Source organism: Juglans microcarpa x Juglans regia, chromosome 3D (genome assembly GCF_004785595.1).
Source record: "Juglans microcarpa x Juglans regia isolate MS1-56 chromosome 3D, Jm3101_v1.0, whole genome shotgun sequence".
In the NCBI taxonomy this organism is placed as follows: domain Eukaryota; kingdom Viridiplantae; phylum Streptophyta; class Magnoliopsida; order Fagales; family Juglandaceae; genus Juglans; species Juglans microcarpa x Juglans regia.
Genome location: NC_054598.1, coordinates 21,690,526 through 21,702,706, shown reverse-complemented (window position 1 = coordinate 21,702,706; position 12,181 = coordinate 21,690,526).

The following is a 12,181-nucleotide window of genomic DNA, read 5'->3' as shown; positions in this document are numbered from 1 at the left end:
GATGCGATATATTAGATTATCAAATTATTTTTTTTATTATAAAATAGATTTAATATATTATATCAAATTACGTTAGTTTATAAATTTATTTTTATGAGATTTATTTTTTTATAATTATAACACTTTTCATCTTTCACTAGAGTCGTTAGGTTTTATTTGGATTCAGAGTTGATTTCAACTTATTTCATTTAATTATTATAATTTTTTAAAATTTTCATATAAAATATAATAAAAAATTTAATTTTTAACTTTTATTTTAATCTATTTTATCTCAATTCACTTGCTAAACTTCTTTTATATGTCATGCTGATGCAAAAGCGAGTACGTACGTAAAGAATTGGCAAGTTTGACCATCCATGAAGGGGCTGCAATGCAAATGCACCAACCTACTCCAAAATCAGCCCATTTTCAAGTCAGAAATTGGGTCCCCTTTCCATATTAGCACGCCATTTTTCTGCAACAAAATCTCCATTGGTAAACAAACTTGTTTTGGGTGTTACGTGGGCTACCTGTTCACACTGTTTTTGACACCATTTAATGCCAATAATGCTACTATTTTATTTCTACTTTTTTTTTTTTTTTTAATCTTACTTGTAGGTCTTCCTGTGACGCTGTAACACTATATCTACTGCACATAGACATTTTTATCGCATGGCGTGAGCATCATTTAAATTATTATCCAAATTTTAAAGTTTAAAGTGTCAAAAAGATGCATAAAAAATAATAGTTATTACATTTTTTTGGTTATATTCGTGAGTATTTCTTACATCATTAAATAGTATTTAATGATGTAAAATGTAATTTATGTATATGTTTATCTTATTCTAAGATCTAATCTGAATATTCTTAGAATACATTACTATTATTTATTATTTTATTATTATTTTTTTTAAATATTATTCACAAAATACTTAAAAATACCTTGCAACCCATATGCAACCTAAATCTTAAAACATAAATAAAAATATGCCATTGAAATATTATTCGCACACGAGGGCATATATTCTCTATCCCAATTCCGCATTTCTTGGCCAACTTTTGATAAACTAATCGCTATTATATATGTTCTTAAGTTTTTGCTAACCACTACAATATTTTAGTGTAAAATTAAACCAAAAGGGGATCCATAATCATGCCAAAGGATTTGGTTTTGTTTTTTTGTTTTTATAGTATTGTTTTTATATAATTTATTACATGTAAATGATGCATCCCTTAGTAGGGCCATTAAAATACTTGATCGTGATCTATATATTATAATAAAATGACAATTATTTCTAAGGTCTCCTCGGATTGTGGGTTGATCCTTAATGTGTGTTGGTCATATGGCCAATTCCAACACAAATTTGTAGGGATCCATCCAAGAAACGCATGGAATATGCAAATGTATGCTCTTTATCCTCGTTGTTATTATCGGACTATGTAAGTTTTACGTATTCTTTTTAAAAATAATGATGTTTATTATTAAAAAATATTTTTTCATGTCAATTTTAATTTTTAATTTTTTTAAAAATATACAGTATTTACATACTCTAAAATTATAAATATCATTTATCAAATGAAATTATGAGTTGATATGATCAGATTTTAAATGATTGTACGTGTATGATTTTAATTGATAGTACTTAAAATATGTTAGATCAAGAGACGTGATTGGAAATGATAAAATTTTAAATGAGAAACAATTTTTTTTTCTTTTTAATAATTAGTTTCCTAAACTTTTGTTAAAATATTCGAATGTGTGAGCCTAGGTCTTTGAGTGGAATCAACCGTCAGCTGTATCCCCACCACTACATAAGATTTGAATACTTAGGAACATTCTGGATATTTTATATCTATTTTCGTTTCGGAGTTTTTTAATCTGTTTTCTCTTAGTTTTAATATATCTTTAAATAAAGATCACGTCATGTCATGCGAACTTTATTTTTTTTTTTTTTAGAATAAATGTGTCATATTGCTTTTTATAATTAATCACGTCATGTCATGTGAACTTTTTAGGTAACAGATGTTGATTTGAGTTGAGTTGAGATAATAAAATATTATTAGAATATTATTTTTTAATATTATTATTATTTTAAAATTTGAAAAAGTTGAATTATTTATTATATTTTGTGTTGTAATTTAAAAAAGTTATAATGATGAATTGAGATGAATTTATGTACCAAATGAAGCCCAGAGTTGTGTTTCATATTTTTTTGAAACATCACTCAAATACAAAACACTTCCCAATTTCAAATTTTTAGTTTTTTTTATTAAATCATTATCCAAACACAAAATTCAATATAACTATTTCAAACTTTCAAACAAAACACAAGAAATAATATAACTTTTTCAAATTTCACAAAAAAAATTAAAAAAAATATATTTCAATTTTTTTTAAAATTTATAATATTTTTATTCAACTTTTTTTTTTCCTCTCATTTCTCAAAACTAAATAAAACATCTTAACTTAAATAATTTTACTACTATTTAGTATATTCATAAATAATTTTACTGCTATTTACAACATGTTGAGATATTTTAAGTGTTCAAACAAGTCTCACGTATTTTATTTTAAAAAGATAGAAGAAATCTTGAATCTATATGGAAAAATTAACCTTTATTTTGTTTTTCTTTCTTTCTTATGGCAGAGTCTATTTTTTTCAAAAGGGGACCACATATTTACACACTCTAAAATTGTATAAAACATTAATTTTAATGCAAATATGTTAACAGCCATATTGGTACTCTTAGTTAAGTTTAGGAAAATAAAAAAGTAAAAATATCCATGATATTCAGTAGGTGAGTAAGTGGATATTTCAGTAGCCGTGGTAATTTGTGTTTACGGGTCGTGTTCGTATCGTGTCAAGTTATGAATATTAGATTATATGAGTTAACCCAAACACGATTTGTTTAATTAAACTGGTCAGACCCTAAAATCTTAACATGACTCATATAAAAAACAAGTGACAAAACATGATTCGTTTAGTAATGAACTTTTATTGAGTTAACTTAGACATGACCTATTTAGCCCCTTTCATATAAATGGGTTGAGTTAACCCATATAATTATTTTTTTAATCCAATTAATATAATTTCATATATGATACAAGAATAACTCTATAAATAATTCACAATTACAATTGAATTCACGATAAAATAGTTTATTATCCATATTTTCATAAATTAAAACTACATATTAACAAAAAAAAAGTTTAATAATTTTTTATATTAAGTAGTCAAGTACTAATATTAATATTATATCCCAACAATATAAAACTGCATATATTATTACCCATAGATATTTGACAATAAAACCGTCTTTGGAGTGCCAAGAGCAGTGGTGGAACCACCTGCTAGAGCAAAAATTTTTATAATTCAAAATCTCTCCCTATTTTTTAATCAAAATTTTATATATATAGAATTTGGCCTTTCAAAAAAGAATAACCCTTATGTAATTTCTATATATCATGTATTTATTATGCCGTGGTCCGTGGTCCCTTTAAAATTAACTTCTTTGCCCCCAACAATTTAAAAGTGGTCACTCTAAAATGATATTTTTTCTTATTTAATAAAGAATCTGCATATACAATCTCTAATTAAAGACTGTAAATAAAATTTATGGTATTTACTGTACTGATTACCACCCGTCTAACCTGAAGAGTAGGCCCAAAATCAAGAAAGAATGTCCAATCAGTTTCAGGCCCAATCAAAAGAGAATGGGTAATGATAGACTAATTATGTTGTTTAGATTAATATCCCCTACCAACCCTGAACTACTCATTATGTTTTTTTGGTTTCTTTCTTTTCAATCGCATCCTCTATTCTTCTACACCTATCTGTTCGAGTATTTTAATTTTTTTTTACTTAATAGTTAATAAAATTGTATATATATTTTTTTAATTTTTTTGATAATGATTAAGGATGTTAAAAAAATATTTTAAAAAAATATAAAATAAAAGTTCCAAACACACTATGGGGGCCCACTAGACAGAAGTAGAGGAGTGCGGGCAGAGTTTCTGCTGGTGAGTTTCTACAAGAAGAGAGCTTCTGAGCGTAAAAGAAAGAAACTAAAAAAAAATGTGAATAGTAAACGGGTGGTAGGAGATAGTAAACCTATCATTATATTTCTACATATTAATGAATGCAAATTATGCAACCAGTGTATGCACGCGGATTTTCTCATGAGTACCGCTACGAGTGTAAAAATTAATCGGGAAAACCGGTTTGGATTGGCTAGAATCGGTGGAACTGGTACTGTTTTGGACCGGTCTAGTTTGGGACCGATTCCCTTAGTTTCAAAACCGACCAGTTCTGGTCCAGTTCTGGTTCTATGCTTTTTAAGATTGAACCAGTTCACTATATTATATATTTTAAATTAATTTTTTTAATATTATATATGATTTTTATATATAATATATAATAATATAAATTACAATTATATATAAGATAATGTTATTATAATTCATAACATAAAATTTTAATGTTAAACATGAAAATTTATTTGATCATATGTTTTAAACATAAAATATATATTAATAACATTTTATGGCCTAAGATATTCTCAATATATTCTTTTTGATAAGTACATTAGTAAATTAGCAATACTAATATACATTAGTATATAATGTATATTAATTACAATTTATATATTATGGCTTGATACTAATAGTCTAATACTATATCACTATACTATATAATTATATATGAAATAATGATATAGTAATACTAATACTATTAGTATTAGTATACTAATACTATCACTATCAATGATATAGTTATAATAAATTAAAATCACTATAACAAATACTAATATATAGTTATTATAATCACTATAACTAATACTAATATATATACTAATACTATTAGTCTAATATAGACTATAGTTATACTAAATCACTATAACTAGTAGTAGTCTAATACTAATATATAACTATACTAATACTAATACTATTATATAATCTGATTTAGGCAATATAACTATAACTAATACTAATAGGCCTGCACACTGAATGACCCGAATTAGATTTGGGTCTGACCCGACCCGAAGGAAAACTTATCAATCGAGGCCCGACTTGACCCGACCTGTAAAATTCGGGTCGGTTTGAACTCATTCTTCTTCTTCTCCTCGTTTGTTTCACCATAGGATCACAACTTTTATGTTACAGAAAAAAAGTAAAGCACACCTAGAAGAAGATCAGAGTGATCCCAAAAAACATAGAGACGGATCGAAAACCAGCCACAAAGTCAGTAAAGGAAAAAAAAAGGCCCTTTCTTGAAGACAGATCAAAGAGGAGTGAATGAAGCCGTTCCAAACTCCAGAAACCATCACTGGCTGAAAAGAAAATAAATGGAGAAATTGATGAAAAAATAATAATAGTAATAATAATAACATGAGAAAAGGAAAGAAACCCATGTAGTACCAATCTGTTAGTTTTGTTTAACTCAAAAAAATAAAAGAAAAGAAAAGAAGTCACCCGTAGAATGGAAGAAAACCCATTAGAATCATCTCCTTGCCCATGTCATCATAGAAAAGAAAACAAATTCGCTTGTTGCTGGGATCTGTTTCAAATCCTTAATCGGAAACAAGAGCCTCGCATCAGTACTACTCTCTTGCAGACTTGCACCCCTTGATGAAGAGTATTATTCCCATACCCACTTTCGAACTCCTCGAGAGAAAAATTCAGAGTACTTCGGAGAAAAATTCAGAGACTTTGTGTTTGGAGAGAGGTGTGATTATCGTGGACTGGGGTAGTGTTTTCCTTTGACTGTGCTCTGTTTCTGAGCAGCAAAATAGAAAATTGTTCATCCTGCAGGTGGCTACTGGGAAACGGCAGCAAGCTGTTGAACAAGTAGGGCAGTGAAGTGTCAAGGTCGTGGGGAAGCCGTAGGTTGGGTGTTTGAAGGAGCATCTTGCATCAACAACTTGCTATTTTCCTCGAGTGATCGGTTTCGACCGATATAAGGTGTATTAAACCCGTGATCCGATGAACTCGACTTTAGTCAGGTGGGCCATGTCAGGCCTTTCGGATTGATCGGGTCTGGGCCTTTTATGCACAACCCTAAATACTAATACTCTAATATAGTACTATAGACTATAGTTACACTTATACTAATATAGTTATACTAAATCATTAATTCACCATAACTAATATTACTAATATATAGCTATACTAATAGTATAATACTAATACTGTTATATAGTTATACTAATCATTATAACTAAATCACTATAACTATATATGTTTATAATAGTATAGTTTACTTAATATCACTATAACTATATAGAGTATTAGTAATAATAGTATTACTATTATTTAATATAGTATTATCACTAACATATTGTAATACTACTAGTAAAGTTATTAGTTATAGTACTACTACTATATGGTAGTCTATGCCAATTATATTACTATATACTAATAGACTAATAGTATTAGTGAATTACTAATATATAAATATATATATATATATATCATAGTATACTATATGTATATATATATATATTAATATATCATAGTATTACATAAGTATTAAAAAAAAGTCCAGCAGGCCAAAAACACAGCCCAATGGGCCAAAACCCACCCTAGCGGGCCAGAAAGCCCAAAAATGGATCGAAGCCCAGCTGCCCAAGATGCCAAAACGACGTCGTTTTCCAAAAAAAAAAAAAAAAGAAAAAGAACAAACCCTCCTTTAACTAAAATGATGTCGTTTCTGGGCTTGGAGAAATGGCGCCATTTAATTTAGGAGCTTAGGTTTTCTCTTGAGTCCCCTCTCCCATTTCGTCAATCCCATTCTCTTTAGCAGCCGCAATTCTCTCAGCCCTCTCAGTCTTAGCCCTTCCCTCAACAGTTGCAGCCCCCTCTCACGCAGCAACATCGGCAACCCTTTCTTAGCCCTCCCCTCATGCAGCCATCTCGATTCCCCTATCTCGCGAAGCCCTCTACTGTCAACAACCTATTTCCACCTCGCCCCTTTCGATGGTATGTAAATTTGAAAATTGTAATAATATTTTTAGTGTTTAGGCTATATTGTATATTTGTATGCAACGTCCAGTTTTCCATCGATGAGTCACATATAGTGAGTCCCGCTTGATGATTAGTACTCCATACATGCAGGATTGTCTTGTTTTCATAACAAATAGTGATTACAACAAATAAAAGGAACTTAAAGGTGTTTTCTGGGTTTGAAAATTCATAATCTTGAACTTAAGGGGCAAAAAGGATCTGAAACAGAGGATGACATGTTTCTGGAATGCATTTGGGCATGCATGTCATCCTCAACTTCAATATCTCCATGTCTTTAGAATTTCATTGATAAAATGTCTTTAGAATGTTGTTATGCCTTTGTATTAGTTTGTTAAAACCATCCTAAAATATGATGATCATCTATAGAGGATGACATAAACAAATTTTATTAAAGAAATATCTTTTTATAAACATATTTTTATGACAAGTTTGCACTTTATTAAAACCGAAAAACTAGATCGAACCGGACTGGAACCGGTAAAATCGAAAGTACCGGTTTAGGAGGGTAACCGGTGCGTAATTGGTTTTTGAAAATGCAAAACCGTTGTATACCGGTTCGGTTCCGAATTTTGTCCAAAACCAGACCAGTTACACCCCTAAGTACCATTAAAAATGTGTTGAGCCCTCAAGATGGTAGTTATCACGTGCTAGCTTTCATTGTGAGAAGGTGAAAGAGATTGACGAAAGGGTGATGCCAACCATATGAATTATCAGGAAAGTTATAATTTGGACATTATGATCATTATATATATATATATATATTTAATCAAAGGAACAATCCATATTGATGAGATCTCTATAAATGAGCATGAATACAAGTAGGAACATCTTCTATATCAACTAACATATCAGTAATGCTCAAGGCACTTTTTACCTAAAGTATGAACAAGAGCATTTGTTTCCCTCTTAATATGTGTAACCCACCACTCTTCAAACTTTTTACGGAAAAATTTAACATCGGATGTGAGCATCCTTGTGCAAGTCCTGCTTGCTTCTAAATTATAAATTGCTTGGACAACTTTGAGTACATTTCTTTCTAATATGATTTTTTTAATCCTAGATCTATGGCAATAATTGTAGCTTTGAGAGCTACAAATGTTTCAGCTAGTAAAGGGTCAGGAAAGAGGTCTCTTTTCATCCTCATGGTAGCCATCATAGAACCCTCCCAATCATGGACAATAACTCCAATCCCAACCTTACAATGCACTTTGTCTACTGAAGCATCCCAATTAAGTTTGGAAACATCCCTTGGAGGGGCCTCCCAGTTAGTTTGCATAGTGGTTGCATTATTTACCTCATTGTTTTTCTCAAGTCTCATGCAGTTGGTGTGAGAGTAAAACTAGTGTATTAGGGAATGTGAAGACATCTTTAAAAACAAATTCATTCCTCCTCTGTCACAGCTTTCAAGATATCATAGCCATTTCTTCAATTTTCTCTTTGTTTTGTTTCTTTCCCAGATCATTCAAAGTAGCCTTAAAACTCTGATTTATCACCATGCTTTCTTGAAGCTTTTTTGAACATTGCCCCCCAGCATCTCTAACTGAGACACATTCCCATAATACATGCACTATTGATTCTTGCTCCTGTTTCCATATTGGGTAATTCACAATTTTTCTCTTCTGCAAATTCAACTTGGTAGGCAATGCATTAAGGCAGGCTCTCCATAAAAAAACCTTCCCCGCATTTGGAATGTCCAACTTCCAGATCCTTGTACAATTGTCATAGTTAGTTATGCTACAAGATGTTTGTCATTGTTTTCTCATTTGCAATCCCTCTTGAAGGTGATAAACACTTTTTATTGAGAAGATCCCATTTGCTGCGCACCTCCATATCAGTTGATCTGGACTATTGCATTAACTTATAGGAGTTTTGCTTATGGTTTCTCCTTCATCATTTGAGAATACATCATTAACTAAATGTATATTCCATTGCTTTGTGTCTTTGTCAATAAGGGATGTAAATTTTTCTTCTACTCCTAGAGCTTTACAGTGCTCTAAGGTCTAAAAGTAATAGGTTGAGGTAACCATTTGTCTACCCAAATTCTAGCTATTTCTCCATTGTCAATTCTCCATATTGTGCGTTCCTCTAAGAGAGATCTTGCAGAGAGAATGCTTCTCCATACATAAGAAGGCCTGCTACCAATTTAAGCTTGAAAAAAACCAGTTTGAGGGTAATACTTTGATTTTAGGACTCTAGAAGCAAGGGGTTCTGGTTGTTACAGTAATCTCCATCCTTGTTTGGCCAACATTGCCCCATTAAAATTTTCAAAGTCTTGGAAGCCAAGCCCACCTACTGACTTTGTCCATCCCATCTTTTCCCATTTAATCCAATGAGTCATTTTTTTAGTCTCCTTTTGTCCCCACTAGTAGCTTAGCATAATCTTGTTAATCTCACTTAGTAAGCCTAAAGGCAGCTAGAATACACCCATCTATAGATTGGTATGGCCTGTATGACTGACTTAATCAATATTTCTTCGCTTGCTTGGGATAGGAATTTAAATTTCCAGTTACTGATCTTGCTCTTATATTAATTCTTTAAATGATTTCAACCGAGATTTTCCAACCAAAGTTGGCAAGCCAAGATATTTATCATAAGAATCTATGGATTTGATTCCAACAATGTTGGTAATAATGCTTTGGTGCCTTCTCTGATATTGTTGTTAAAGAAAATTGATGTTTTGTCTTTGTTTAATATTTTCCCTGAAGCTTTTTCATAAGTTCAAAGTGCTTAATAGTTTACTCCATTCCAATGGGTTAGCTTTATAAAATAGAAAACTGTCATCGACAAAAAATAATTGATTAAAATGAAATTGACTTCTTGCCAGAGAAATTCCGGTAATGAGTTCAGATTCTTCATCTTGGTTAAGTTGCTTACTAAGTGCTTCGGAGCATAGAATGTCTATGGCAAGCCAAGATATTTATCATAAGAATATGTGGATTTGATTCCAACAATGCTGGTAATAATGTCTTTGGTTCCTTCTCTGGTATTGCTGCTAAAGAAATTTGATGTTTTGTCATTGTTTAATCTTTGCCCTGAAGCTTTTTCAAAAGTTTCCAAAATACTCGATAGTCTACTGCATTCCAATGGGTTAACTTTTATTGTTGTTCTGGAGTGGAATATGGGTTTCTCGAAACTGGTAGTAATTGACTCAAAAGTATTTGAGATAACAAGGGATGAAAGATATTGCACATTACTAAAAGGAGCTAGAGAGTTGTGAAAGGAATGAATTTGGGGTTTGGTTTACCAAGGCATTGGATGACTGCTTGAAGGGTGAAAGAAGGGAGTTTTATAACTGCTCATCAGGAGGGAGATAGAGGTTTCATCGCATAGAGATGTTCTAATTCCGTAAACTATTACATGGCATTAGTGGAGTATAGAGATAGTGGTTGACGAAATTTCATTCTAGAGGAAAGGGACGAAAAGGGATGGAGGAAGTTGGTGGATCCACTGAGGGACATTGGAAGAGAGGGAGGTTGATGACGACGATGGCTATGAACCAACCTCACAGGTGTTCATATAAGGAGGTCCTCCAACAACTGCAGTTACGGTGCCGTCTTGTGAAAATAACAGGTTGGAAAAAAGGTTTGACATGTTAGAAAGCCTAAGTGGAGATGTTGGTCTTGTGAGGGTTGGTTGTCCCGCTATGCAGTAGGCGTACAGAGACAAGATGGTGGTGGCAGGTGTGTTGTCGGCCTAACAGAGGAAGGTGCATATCGCACGCTTACGAACATGAAAAAACAATTAGGCGCATTGTAGAAGAGAATGTAGTGCCTTATACGGTGTGTTGAGGAGAATAAGGTGATGGGCATTGGGCCATGGACTAGTTAAAGGAAAATTTTTGGGTGGTTCGGAATAGAAGGGCCAGTTAGCAGGGATTAAAGTGGCGTGGGCCACTCCATTAAGCTTCAAGTCATGAACCAAATAAAAGGGATGGCCAAGAAAGTCTCGGGTCTTGGATTTGGACCTCAGCCCGTGGGCCAAATTAATTATAAGAGACAGGCTGGCCCTGTATGAAGGAGATGGAAAACTGTGACGTAGGCCTATCAACAAGTGGGTAGCAGCCAACATCGCTGGAGATGGTCTTGGTGGTCTCGTGGTAGGCAGAGGAACCAAGGGCAGTGGCGAAGATGGAGGATATGGTAGTGGTGGAGTCAACGAAGGTGGCAGTCTTAGCATGGGTTTTCAACCTCTCTTATCATTAGCTGACAATTTCTTGGCACAAAGTGGATAGAAAGGACCAACTGGAAGCAGAGAAGAGGGGGGGGGGGGAGGGTGGAGCCTCGAGTGGTATCCCCTTCATTGGATATGGTTGTGGTGGAGTCGACAATACTAGACACAAGTGACCAATCTCCCTTAGCATCAACCGACAATATTCTTGCATGTTGTGGACATAAAGGGCTGATGGAAGCATAAGCGAAGGGAAGTTGGAGTTTACGATAGTTGGATGTGTCAGGGACGTCAATGAAGGAGTTTTACAGATGATAGGCCCTTTGCATGAAACTTCTGAGTAGGAATGCAGATCTTCTTTTGCTGAGGGGGAGACATGATTGCCGTTGGAATCGTAACGGGCATCAAGGGAAGGGGTTGAGATTGATGGGGAGCCTATATTGCTGAAGTCTCTACCATCGTGTCAGGATACTATTTTTGATTGGGTTATGGAAAATGTGCAAGAAATTCAACATTGTGTGGGGATTCAGTGTGAAGGTTTTGAAGAACAATTTATGGCTTTGCTAACTGCCATTGAAGTTGGAAATATTCAGATCAAGAAATCTGGTTCAAAAAAATAGAGGGAGCTCAAGGGATTAACTTGGTCTATCAATTATGAGAGTAGCTCATGTAGAGGAACATCCAAAGGGAGGGGGTCGACATTATCTTTATGAAGCCAAGATTATATCCTAGAATGTCCGAGGGCTTAATAAGGTTAATAAGCGCCTGCAGATAAAAAATTTACTCCGAGAGTGGAAGACATATATTATGTGCTTGTAGGAAACTAAGATGGAAAATATTTCGGGAAGCACCATTAGAAGCTTGTGGAGCTGTCCACATGTCGACTGGGTCTTTCTTGCTTCGATTGGGGCATCGGGTGGAGTACTAGTTATGTGGGCTAAAAGGGCAGTGAAAAAAATGGAGGAGCATATCGGAGAATACACAATGACTTGTTCTTTTCAAAATGTGGAG